The sequence below is a fragment of the Rhinolophus sinicus genome, linkage group LG06 (genome assembly GCF_036562045.2).
Source record: "Rhinolophus sinicus isolate RSC01 linkage group LG06, ASM3656204v1, whole genome shotgun sequence".
Taxonomy (NCBI): Eukaryota; Metazoa; Chordata; class Mammalia; order Chiroptera; family Rhinolophidae; genus Rhinolophus; species Rhinolophus sinicus.
Window position 1 is genome coordinate 47,528,467 of NC_133756.1, and position 14,162 is coordinate 47,542,628.

The 14,162-nt window shown below is 34.4% G+C and overlaps 1 protein-coding gene across 3 annotated transcripts in view; it reads left to right on the forward strand.

The window, feature by feature from the left end:
* Positions 1 to 14,162, forward strand: part of PRKACB (protein kinase cAMP-activated catalytic subunit beta) — a 104,984-nt gene that overhangs the window by 33,619 nt on the left and 57,203 nt on the right. The gene's annotated exons all lie outside the window — the stretch shown is intronic.

Consider the following 14,162-nt stretch of genomic DNA (forward strand, 5'->3'; position numbering starts at 1 on the left):
TACCCACACCAAAAACAAAAATTAAAACTGCAAATATGCAACTATGTAATAGGTTCCAGTAATAACAATAGATTATAGCTGAAACAGCTGGAAGGCAAGGATCTCTCTAAGGAAGAGTACTGAGGGAAGCCCGGAGACAGAACAAGGATACCAGAGGAACTTGAAGCTTCTGACATCTGTTGCAAACATTAAACACAGCCCACCTCCTGGCCAAATCAACAAATTCACAGTAATGCCTATTTACCTCTATTCCTATTGCTCAAAGTTACATGGTGAACTTTCAAAAAAAAATTAGAAGGCATGCCTAAAGACAAGAAATAACAGTTTGAAGAAACAAAGCAAGCATCAGAACCAGACTCAGATATTATAAATGTTTGAATTGTCAGGGAATTTAAAGTAACTATGATTAATATGTTAAGGACTCTAATGGAAAAAGTAGGCAAGGTGCAAGAATACGTGAGTAATGTAAGCAGAGCGAAATTCTAAGAAAGAATCAAAAGGAATTGTTGAAGTAAAAGACACTGTAATAGAAATGAATGTACTTTTGATGGGCTCATCAATAGAATGGACACAGCTGAGGAAAGAAATCAGTGAGATTGAAGACAGATCAATAGGAACTGCCTAAACTGAAATGCAAAGAGAAAAGAGACTGTGGGGGGAAAAACCCAGAATATCCAAGAACTAAGGAACAATTTCAAAATGTGTAACATATGCATAATTTGAATACCAAAAGGAGCAGAAAAAATATTTGAATAACAATAGAGAATGTTAAATGACAAATTAATGACAGACAACGAAACAGGCCCAGGGAGGTTAGAAAGTACCAAACAAAATGAGTTAAAAAAAAAAAAAGAAAAACAAAACACAAACAACCTAGGCACATCATATTCAAACTGAGGAAAATCAAAAACTAAGAAAATCTTGAAAAAAGTCAGAGGGAGCAGGGGATGGAAAAAACCTTTAGAGGAACAGAATAAGAATTATGGCAGACTTCTCATCACCGTGCAAGCAGGAAGAAAGTGGAGTAAAATATTTAAATGTTGAAAAGAACAAACCCACTAACCTATAATTCTACATCCAGTGAAATTATATTTCAAAAGTGAAGAACAAATAAAGACTCTCAGACAAAAACTAAGGGTATTTATTGACAGCAGACCTGCAAGAAATAATAAAAGAAACTTTTCAGAGAGAACGAAAATACACATTAGATATATGGATGAACATAAAGAAAGGAAAGCATTAAATAAGAAAAAAGAAGATGCAATAGAATATTTTTCCTTATTCATCATTGATCTAAAATATAACTATTTAAAGTAATAATAGTGATAATGTATACTAGGTGCTAATGAAATATGGTAAATGAGATGAATGTCAGCAGTGTCAGGGATAGAAAGAATTTGGGAATAATCTGTTATAAGATTCCAGCATTAAATGTATAACTATTACATTGTTTTGTATACCTAAAACTAATAAAAATAAGTAAGGTACCCGCATTACAAGTGAAGCACTATAGTGCTAATTAAATATAGACTTAGATCAATTAAAAATATATATTGAAAACACTAGGACAACCACTAAAATATTTCTTCAAAAAGTATATAATTTATATGTTAAGGGAGGAGAGTAAATAGAATCATATCAAATGTCAATTAAAATCAGAAGAGGCAGAAAAGTAGGGGAAAAGGGAAAATAAGTAGAAAACATTTACAAACATTGTGAATATTAATCTATGTCAATAGTCACTTTAAATGTAAATTATATAAATATGCCAGCTAAAAGACAGAGATTGTCAGAGTGGATTAAAAACAAAACAAAGCAAACAAACAAAAAAACAAGACCATCTATGTATATGGTCATACACACACACACACACACACACACACACACACGCACAGCTATGTGTTGTGTGTAAAAACATTAAATAGAATCAGGTAAAAAGGAAAGGAATGGCGAAAGATATACCATGCTATCAACTAACCAAAGGGAAGCTAGAGTAGCTATATTAATTTTACATGAAGCAGATTTCAGGACAATGAAAATTATGAAGGATAAAAAAGACATTACATGATGATTTGATAGTCGATTCTAGCAAGAAGTCGTAATAATCCTAAACATATGTACTTAACAAAATATCAAAGCATGCACTTAAAGTATCAAAGCACATGAGGCAAAAGCTGACATACTGAAAGGAAAAATAGACAAATGCCCTATTATATATAAGTTGAAGACTTCAACACCCCTCTTTCAGTAATTGACAGATCAAGCAAGCAGAAAATCAGTAAGTATGTAGACGGCCTGAACAATACTATCAAACAACTTGATCTAATTAACATTCATAAACTATTCCATTCAACAACAGCAAAATGTACATTCTTCTCCAGTTTACATGGAACATTCACTAAGATAAATCACACTTTGAGCCATGAACTCCACCTTAACAAGTTAAAATAAAAAACTCATGCAAAGTGTATTCACAGACTACAATGGAATTAAATTAGAAATTGATAACAAAGTAATCTGGAAAAATTCCCCAATGTTTGGAAATTAATTGGCTAAATAACACGTGGGTCGAAGAAGTCTCGAGGAATTTTAAAATTTTGAACTGAAATGCAAGTACAGTTTATCACAATTTGGGGGTTTAGCAGAAGCAGTCTTCTGTCATTTTCTTAATAACATATAACCTCAGCTAATTATGAAAGAAACACCACAGAAATACCAGTTGAGAGACAGTCTACAACATACTCCTGAAAATTGTCAAGGTCATCAAAACAAGGAAAGTTTGAGAAACCAACATAGCCATGAAGAGCCTAAGGAAACATGAGTACTAAATGCAGTGTTATATCCTGGATGGGATCCAAGAACAGAAAAAGGATATTAGGCAAACTAAGGAAATCTGGATAAACTATGGATTTAGTTAATAATGTATCAATTTTGGTTCGTTGCGTGAGCAAATTTACCATACTAGCATAAGGTGTTAACAATAGCGGAAACTGGGTTTGGGGAATATGGCAATTCTTTGTACTATCATTGCAATTTTTCTGTAAATCTAATTGTTCTAAAACAAAACATTTATTTTAACAAAAAGAGTTCCACTTAATAAAGTCTTAAAAGTGCAAATTATCCATATTATCCAAGTATCAATTGCCTGGGGATTTGGAATGGTAAAAGGAGAGATTATGAAGAGGCCTGAGAAAAATTTGGGGGGTGATAGTTATGTTCATTATCTTGACTGTGGTAATGATTTCACAGTTGTATTTACATATCAAAACATCAAATTTTACACTTCAAAATTTTCAGTTTATTGTATATCAATTATATTCATTAAAACTATTTTTTTTTAAGTAGGGGAATACAGAGAAGAAATAACAAAATATAGACCTAAGTCCAGTTATATCAATATTAAATATAAATGGTCTAAACAAGACCCAGCTATCTGCTATGTACAAGAAATCAACTTCAAATATACTGTTAAAGAGTTTAAAAGCAAAAGAATGGGGGGAGGGGAAGATATATCATACAAACACTATCAAGTGAAAGCTGTAATGGCTGTCTCAATATCATACAAAGTCAACTTCAGAACAAGGAAAATTAGCCATGATTAAGAGAGTCATTTATAATTCTGAATGTGTCAATTCAGTGAGAAGACAGAACAATCCTAAAGGTATATGAACCTAATAACAGAAATTCAAAATACTGAAGCATAAAATGACATAGCTGAAAAGAAACAGAAAAATCTACAGTTGAAAACTTCTATAACCATCTGTCAGTAATCTACTAAACGATTAAACAAAATCCAGAAGGGTATAGAAGATGTGAACATCATCATCACTAAATTGACCTCATGGACATTTGTAGTACAGTTAATGACAACAGAAGACATTCTTTTCAAATGTAAATAAGACAAACCATAACAGTTCAAAATAATTAATAATCAAACAAAATGTGTTCTTTGATCATAATGGAATTAACTTAGAATCAGTAACAAAAAGATACCAGGGAAACCCTCAGATACTTGGAAATTTAAATAACACACTTCTGAATAATCCATGGTCAAAGATAAATTCTTAAGGGAAATTAGAAAATATTGTAACTGAATGAAAATGAAAATACAGATATGTCAAAATTTGTCAGATGGACAAAATCATTGTTCAGAGGGAAATGTATAGAGTTGTGTTCAAATGTTAGAAAAGAAGAAAAGTCTTAATATAATGACCTAAGATTCCACATTATGAAACTAGAAAAAGAGCAAAATAAACCCAAGGAAAATAGGGGGAAGGAAAAAAGATAATAGCAGAAATCAATAGAATGAAAACAGAAAAAAAAGTAGAGAAATATTAATAAAAACAAAAGGTGGCTCTTTGAAAAAATAAGTAAAACTTAGAATCTTCTAGCCAGAATGACCAAGAAAAAAGAGAAGATAAATTACCAGTATCAGGAATGAAGGAGGGGGATATAACTACAGATCCCACAGATATCAAAAGGGTAATAAGAGGATATGAGAAAGAACTCTATTCACATAAACTTGACAACTTAGTTAAAATAGACAATTTCTTGAAAGACACAAGCTATCAATATTCATTGAAGAGGAAATGGATAACTTAATAGTACTGTATCTGTTGAAGAACTGAAATAGTATTGGTAGCCTTCCAAAGGCCTAGGTAGTTTTCCTGACAAATTCTACCAAACATTTAAAGAGGAAATTATACCAGTTCTGACTCTCTTCCAGAAAACAGAAGACAAAATACTTCCCAACTTATTTTATGAGGCTATATTTAACCTAACATCAAAATCATGCAGACAGTACATGCAAATAAAACGCGAACAACATCTCTTGTAAACATACACACAAAAATCCTCAGTGAAATGTTAGTAAATTGAATCCAGCAATATATAAACAATACTACACCAAGACCAACAGGTAATTATCCTGGGAATTCCAGGCTAGTTTAATAATTAAAAATTAATCAGTAACTGTAATCCCCCATATTATCAGATGAAAGAAGCCATATAGTCGTATCAACAGATGCTGAAAAAGCATTAGATACAATTTAACATCCCTCTAAAATAAAAATGCTCAGCTAACTAGGAATAAAAGGAAACTTCCTTATCTCAATAGGGGCATCTACAAAAACTGTCTACAGCTGACATAATTAGTGATGAAAAACTTAATGCTTTCTTCGTAAGATTGGAAATATGGTACTCTCACCACTCTTGTTCAGCATATTACTGGAAGTCCTACCCAGTTCAGTGTGGAAAAAAAAAAAAAAAAAAACGTAGAGAAAAGGCAGAGATTATAAAGGAAGAAATAAACCATCTGTTCAAAGATGACATGATTGCTTCATAGAAAATCCCCAAAAATCTACAAAAAGACTACTAAAACTAAGTGAATTTAGCAGTGTTACAGTGTACAAGGTTAATATATAAAGATTAGTCATGTTTCTATATACTAGCAATGAACAGTTATAAACATTTTAAAGTACCATTTACAATAGCTTCAATTAAAAAATTAAATACTTAGGTGTAAGTTAACAAAATATGTACAGGATCTGTATGCTAAAAACTATAAAGACCCAAAGAATGAAATCAAAGACCCAAATAAATGAAAAGACATACTATGATCATAGATTGAAAGACAATATAGTTAAGATGTCATTTCTTCCAATAAACACAATTTCAATAAAGTTCCAGCAAGATTATTTTTATAGACATAGACAAACTTTTAGATTTTGTATGGAAAGGTAAAGGAACTATAATAGCAAAAACAATTTAGAAAAACAAAGATTTGGGAGATTTACAGTATCATATTTAAAACAATAGAAAGCTACAGTAACCAATACAGTATGGTACTGATGAAAGAACTGACACGTAGATAGATCAGTGAAACAGAATAGAGAGTCCAGAATGGATCCCCACAAGTATGGTTAATTGGTTTTTGATAAAGGTACAAAGGCAACTCAATTGTGAGTGGATATATAAATTGTGATAAATCCATACAATGGAATATTATTCATCAATAAAAATGCCTGAACTATTGAAATACACAACATGGATGAACCTCAATTGCTACATTGTGATAAATGAAAGAAGCCAGTCTTAAAAAGTTAAATCCATTCATAATAGATATGAATCCATTTTTAACATTTTTGGAAAAGGCAACACTATTACCCTAAAAGCTTTAGTTGAATAACAGGGGTCATAGTCATATCATTTGCCCTCCACATGAAACAAATACCTCATTTATGTATCAAATATGTTTTATGTTTTTCTTTAACTTTCAAACTACAAAATACATAGTTCTGTTTGGCCCCAACATGATTGTAAACATAAATGTGAACAGTGAAATTGCATGGCTATTAGGTGACGATCTGAATGCAAAAGTTATAGCAGATTCTCAGACTCTGGATGGTATATTCAGAAACCAATCTCACCTCCTACTTTCTTTCCATTGCTACATCCTCACTCTTGTTTGAAAAATACTTCATTTAAAAACAAAATCTTTACTTCTTGTAGTATTTTTTGTGCAGTACAAAGGAGCCCTAATCTAAGAGCTAGAAGACCTAGGAGATTTGGGGCAATTCACATAATGTTTATGTTTGTTTCCTCACTTTAAAATGGCTAATAGAGGGAAAACCACGATGACAGAGGAGCTAAACACTGTGCCTGCTTCCTTCCATGAACAAATTAAAATTACAACTAAATTATAGAACAGTCAATGTGGAGAACCATCTGAAATCTGGCTGAACAGAAGTTTTATAAATAAGGATATGAAGAAGAAGCCACATCGAGACTGATAGGAGGGGTGGAAACACAAAATGGGCTAACCTCAACCCTCTGTGTGGCAGTTGAGAACCAGAAGGGATATCTCAGCCTCAGAGGTTCCCCCCAGAGGAGTGCGGGACCCCAGCCCCGCACCAGACTCCCTAGCCCAGTGTTCTGGTGCTGGGAAGAGAGGAGCCCCCATAATATCTGGCTGTGAAAAATAGTGTGGATTCCGACTACTCAGATGGGACTGAAGGCTGTGGGAAACCCAGACGTCCCTTAAAGGGACCCCGCACAAACTCTTTTACTCCTAGGCACTCACCTTGGGCTTCAGCAGACGGACAGTAACTCAGGGGGTATTGGAGACATACAGGGGACAGACTGAGTTTTGTGGCATTGTGACAAGGGTTGGAGGACAGTTGGCATTTTCCTCGTGAAGGGTCCTCCTCTCCTCCAGATAGCAGGTGGCTGCCATCTTTAATATGTTAAGCCCTTCCCCTATGCTTATGGCCAAATCTGAGTCTGTTTGGTGTGGTGAGTTCTGCTGCTCTGCCCTGCTGACTCACTGGGACCCCGTCCCACCCAACTCCCCCAATGTCAGAAGCACTTTCTCCAAGAGCAGCCAGCCCCACCCACATTGCACTATTTCTTTAAAAACTATCAGAGTCTGACAGAAAGCAGGTGGGCTGCAACTGGCCTTGGTGTGCTTTGAGACTTTTGCTGAGTAGCTTGAGTCTCAGCACTGGCACCAAACCAGAATTTACATTAACCTGGTGACCACAACTCCTCCCACTCTAGTGACACCCTGAGGCTGCCTCACTCAACTTGCATATCATGCAAGGCTTTATCAATGGCTGAGCCTTAATGGAGTCAGCAGGTAGCAGCAGGTCTAGGATGTCCTCGCAATTTGTGGACTACCCCAGGCCAGGTACTGATGTCAGACATCTCAGTTTACAGTGTGTCTACTCCCACGTGCCTCCAGGGTTAGCACAGGCAGTAAACAACTGCAGATCAAGTTGTTGCTCCTACCAGGCAGCCCCTGGCTGGTCACAGGCAGTGGGTGACCTGGGCTTGCACTGGAGCTCCTCGCAAGAGGCCCCAGAACCCAACATACTTGGAGGTTAGCTTCAGACCACAGCAGAGCACCACCCAATTAGCCAAACAAGCTGCACACCCAAAGGGCAGTCTCAACAGGCACCAGAGCACAGTGGGGCAAATCCCATTCAGTGAGGTAAGCCTCCTGCACAACAGCCCATAAGCTGTTGATGTGGCAAAACTCCACAGCCAGTCAGCTTTAGGGTCAGTCCCACCCACTGACATGCCAATAGCTACCAAGGCTCATCCATAACAGGAGGGCACACACAACCCATGAAAGGGATACTCCTGGAGAATCCGGTGCAGGTGACCAGGGAGATTGTGCCACTGGGCCCCATAAGGCACCTACTACATGAGGCCACCTGGCCAAGATTGGGAGACATAGCAGATCTACCTAATACATAGAAACAAATAGGCAACCAAAATGAGGATACAAATACATCCCAAATGAAAGAACAGGAGAAAACTCCAGCAAAAGAACTAAACAAAATGGAGGCAAGCAACCTACCAGATGCAGAGTTCAAAACAATGATTGTAAGGAAGCTCAAGGAACTTAGTGAGAACTTCAACAGAGAGATAGCAAGCATAAAAAAGGACATAGAAACCATATAAAAGAACCAGTCAGAAGTGAATACAATAACTGAAATGAAAAATTCATTAGAAGGAATCACCAGCTGACTAGGTGAAACAGAGGATCGTATCAACGATTTGGAAGACAAGGTAACAGAAAACACCCAATTGGAACAGCAAAAAGATGTAAGAATCCAAAAAATGAGGATAGTTTTAAAAGACCTGTGGGACAACATCAAGCCGAACAACATTCGCATCATAGTGGTACCAGAAGGAGAAGAGAGAAAGCAAGGGATTGATAATTTATTTGAAGAAATAATGACTGAAAACTTTCCTAACCTAGTGAAGGAAATTGACATACAAGCCCAGGAAGCACAGAGAGTCCCAAACAAGATCAACTCAAACAGGCCCACACCAAGATACATAATAATTAAAATGGCAAAGTTTAAAGACAAAGAGAGAATCCTAAAAGCAGCAAGAGAAAGGCAACTAGTAACTTAAAAGGGAGCTCCCATCAGACTCAGTTGATTTCTCAACAGAAACTTTGCAGGCCGTAAAAGATTGGCACAAAATAGTGAACGTGATAAAAAGCAAGGATCTACACTAAGATTACTCTACCTAGTAAAGCTATCATTTAGAATCAAAGGACAGATAAAAAGCTTCCCAGACAAGAAAAAGCTAAAGGAGTTCATCACCACCAAATCAGTATTCCGGGAATGTTAGAGGGACTTCTTTAAGATGGGGTGGATTGGGGGAATAAAATTATGAATAAGAAAATGGCAATAGCTACATAGCTATCAACAGTTATTTCCAATGTAAATGGATTAAGTGCTCCACTCAAAATACATAGTAAAGCTAAATGGATAAGAAAACAAGACCCTTACATATGCTGCCAACAAGAAACTCGCTTCAGATTGAAAGACACAGAGACTGAAAGTAAAGAGAAAGATTATTTCATGAAAATGGAAATGAACAAAACAAAAAAGCTAGGGCAGCAATGCTTATATTAGACAAAACAGACTTAAAGCAAAGGCTATTACAAGAGACAGGACCCAGTAATCCCATTTCAGGGTATTTATCTGAAGAAACCCAAATGCTACTTTGAGGGGACATGTGAATCCATATGTTCATTGCAGGATTGTTTACAATGGCCAAGATGTGGAGGCTGCCTGGGTGTCTCTCGATAGAAAGATGGATAAAGAGGAGGTAGTACATATATACAATGGAATATTGCTCAGCCATGGAAGGAAATTAGTTCTTTCCATCTGTGGCAACATGGATGGACCTGAAGGGAATTGTGCTGAGTGGACTGTCAGAGAAAAACAGATGCAATGAGATTTCACTTATATGTGAAATCTAAAGAACAAAACAAACTCAAATACAGAGAACATTTTAATGATTGTAAGATGTGAGGGGGTTTGAGGATGAGTGAAAAGAGGGAAGGGATTAAGAAGTACAAATTGGTTGTTACCCAGTAGTCATGGGGATGTAGATTATAGCATAAGGAATAGGGTCAATGTTGTAATAACTACGTATGGTGTCTAATTGGTACTAAATTTGTTGAGGTGGTAGTTGGGAGGGAGTTGGATATGGTGAAAAAAGATGAAGGGGTTAAGAAGTACAAATTGGTTGTTACACAGTAATCATGGGGATGTAGGCTATTTCATAAGGAATATAGTTAATAATAATGTAATCACTGTATTGTTTCAGGTGGGTACTAGATTTGTAGGAGTGATAGAGGGGAGGACGGTTGGAGGTCAGGGTGAAAAAAGGTAAAGAGAGTAAGAAATACAAACTGATAAGTACAAAATAATCATTGGGATGTAAAATAAAGCATAGGGTATATAGTCAATAATATGGTAATAGCTACGTAGTGCCGGGTGGGTACTAGATTAGTCAGGGTTAATTTCTTCAATTATACAAATGTCTAACCACTATACTGTACACCTGAAGTTAATATAAAATAATAATGAATGTCAACTGCAATTGAAAGATTAAAAAGGGGAGGAAGGTAAAGGGGAATAAGAGGTTCAAATCTCCAGGTATAAAACAAGTCATGAGGATATAATGTACAGAATGGGGAATACAGTCAATAATACTGTGATAGCATGGTACGGTGTCAGATGGTTGCTGGACTTATCATGATCACTTCTTTAGGTATATAAATGTTGCATAATTATGGTGTACACCTAAAACAAATACATTGTATGTTAGCTATATTTTAATAAAAATCTTAATAAAAGAAATCCCAAACACATATTTGAAAAGATATATGTACCTCTATGTTCTTGCAGCACAATTTACAATAGCCAAGAAATGGAAACAACCAAAACACCCATCATTAGATGATTGGATATAGAAGATGTGGTACATATATACAGTGACTATTACTATGCCATAAAAAAAGGATGAAATCTTTTTTGCAACAACATGGATGGATCTAGAGGGTATTATACTAAGTGAAATACATCTGACTGAGAAGACAAATACCATATAATCTCACTTATATGTGGAATCTAACAAAATAAACGAACAAACAGAACAGAAACAGACCCACAGGTCCAGGGAACAAACTCATGGTTACCAGATGGAGGGGTTTGGGGAGCTAAGTGACATAGGTCAAGGGACTAAGAAGGACAAATTGGTAGTTACAGAAGAGTCTTGGGGGTGTAAAGTACAGTATGGGGAATGTAGTCAATAATGTAAAAACTATGTTGTCAGATGGGTACTAGACTTATCGGGTGCATCAGTTCATAAATTATATAAATATTCTAACCACTACACTGTACACCTGAAACTAATATAAAATAATACTGAATATCAAGTATAATTTTAAAAAATTAGTCATGGGGATATATAGTACAGCATATGGAATATAGTCAATAATATTCTAATAACTATTTACAGAGTCAGATGGGTAATAGACCTAGTGGTGTTATTTGTGAGGTATACAAATATCCAAGCACCATGTTTTGTACACCTGAAACTAATAAAAGTAATTAAAAATAAAAATAATAAAATAAAATACTTCTTTCTTCATTTGTAAAGATCTGATGGTCCAATGGAAATAATTTTATATGTTATAAAGTGCTTGGTAAATGTAAGTTATCATTACTATTATTAAAATTAAGAAATAAACCAGTATTTTATGGTATCTTATGGCAATTGAAAGAGCTTCATCTCTGAAAATTGTTATAATTTCTAAAATTAATGCAGAATGAATAAGGACTATAAACTAAAGCTGATTACACTCTATCATACATTATTTAATTAAACTAGTAATAGACTGTAAGATATGCTATTACAGCAAATTTTGGGTACATGACTAAACATCTTAGTACAAATTAAAGGTCTGAAAAAACCATCAGGAAAAATAATAAGCGACATACTTCTTAAGATTTAATTTTAATTACGAGGGAATTCAGTTTTAGTTAAAGCTGTAGTTGTTTCTTTCTGGCAGTAGATGCCAGTAGAGTTCTTTTTAATAAAAATCAAATCGCCTAAATGGTTACATAGCAACAGCTTCCTGGTCACATTACCATATATAGAAATATTGCTCTCAGGAATAAATATTCTACTTTCTATAAGGACTTTATAACAAATGGGGACAGTTTTATTGGAAAAAAGTGTTCAGATTTCAAATGTAGAGTATTCTAGGTATTCATCCAGTGAGGCCTACTTTTTTTTAAAATAATAATTTTGTAAGTTTTATGCATTTTTTAAAAACATAAATTAATCTTAGTGTCCAGTTAGGAATCTGAAATATCTGCACTAAAATCAAGCAACATTTAATATAAGTCTGGCTAAATGTGTTGTGTTAAATATGAATATGGTTGCGATAAAATATTAGGATTAGTTGGTAAGGGAATACCATGAATAATATTTTGGGGAAGTTAATATGTCAGAGATGAGTGATTGAAAGGAGTGTTTGAAAGCAGGGAAATAAGTTATTTTAGAAATTCACATTTGCACTGATAAAAATGGAACTCAAAGCCTGAATAAAATTTAGTAACTGACTGAATATAGAGAAAAGGAGTTTAATGACCTTGCTTCTATTACTGTTTTTATATTGAACAACTATGGTCCGATCATAAATACAATTAAAATATTTTCAAGTGTTTGATGATTCTGCTTAGACCTTTAATTTGTTAAAAATGAATGGATACTTCTACAAATATTCGTTGAGTGTTTAATACATCTATTGCATTTAGGAGTTCAAGTAATTCACAATTTGAGGCATACATTTATAAATAGCAAATTTTAACATGAAATTATAAAATCAATGGAAACAGGAGAGAGCAGTTTAGTTTTCTAGGAAGTATGTGGGAAACTTCAGTGAGAGGGGATGACATTTGTGGAAAACCTTGAGGTTGAATAGAGTTTCTCTCAAGAGAGCAAATCAAAGAATCCAGAATTTTATCCACTTCTACCCATACGAAGTCTGTGGTCTGTAGATGCTTATTAAAGACTGCAGACTTGTTCAGTGTCTGTTTTGTGTTAAAGCACTGTCAGCTGTTAAACAATTTATCTATTATTATATATACATTTATACAGAAAGTTACAAATTTAAGAAGTTTAGTCTTATAGATATAGTTGCCTATTTGTGTAGATTGATACTAATTTTATTACACAAAACAGTGTACACAATTGAGCTGTTATTTGGCAAAATTCATTAGTCAGTGTTTTGTGTGTGCGTGTGTGTGTGTGTGTGTGTGTGTGTGATGTCCCCATTTGATTACATTTTTGTTACTATTCTTTTTGTCAAGCGGATGGCAGGAAACTTGGACCAAGATTTTTTTAAAATAAATTTTAAAAGACCCTTCCTTCCTCCTTCCCTCCCTCCTTCCTCCCTTCCTTCCTTCCTTCTTCCCTTCCTTCCTTCCTTCCTTCCTTCTTTCCTTCCTTTCTTCCTTGTTTTTCTTTCTTTCCCTTATTTAGTTTCCAAAGAGAAAACCACACAAATTTCTCAATTTTTAATTAATGTAAAAAGGCAAGTACTCAAAATCATTGTTATATGTCACAGATTACTTTTCCCTGCAAGTGGACAATGGCAAATTTTATTTACTTTTAATCAAAGGAGCTATTTCTAAGTGAGAGCCCTGAATCGGGTCAGGTAAGCTGTAGTTCTCAGTGTTAAGTTTAGAAATTAAGATGTCAGTCAACTAGAAGGAATTTTTTCCTCTCAGTTGAAATTTGCTGTGGCTGATTTTATATAATTTTAAATCTTATATTTTGTACTTCTAAAAAAATTTTAAATGTTTTAAAATGTACTGTTCATAGGCACTTGTCAGTGTATTATAATTTTGATAAGCAATACTGACATACTAATTTTTTGTAGTTTCTGTATATAGTAAACTAAAATCAATGAGTTAGCAACATTCAGTTCTTTTTTTAAATGCTAGTTCAGATTTTTTCTTAAAGTGTATGTGTTATAAATTTGTTTTGCAAGAGTTTTGTAATACTTATTCCATGCCAATTTTTGATGGAAAGTTAACTGCTTATAAAGATTCATAAAATATGTATATTAGCTGATTTCTTAGAAAAAAACAACATGTTTAACATACTATATTTGGAAAGTGGTTTGGCTTTAGTTGTTTGCATAGGGTTGTAATACATATTTAACTAATTTCCCTTTTTTAAAGAAATGTTTTAGCCTATTATGTATATACAAAGCATTAACCTGTGTATTAATATTAAAACACTGCTAAGCATAGACCCTTTTAGGCCAAAATTTCAAG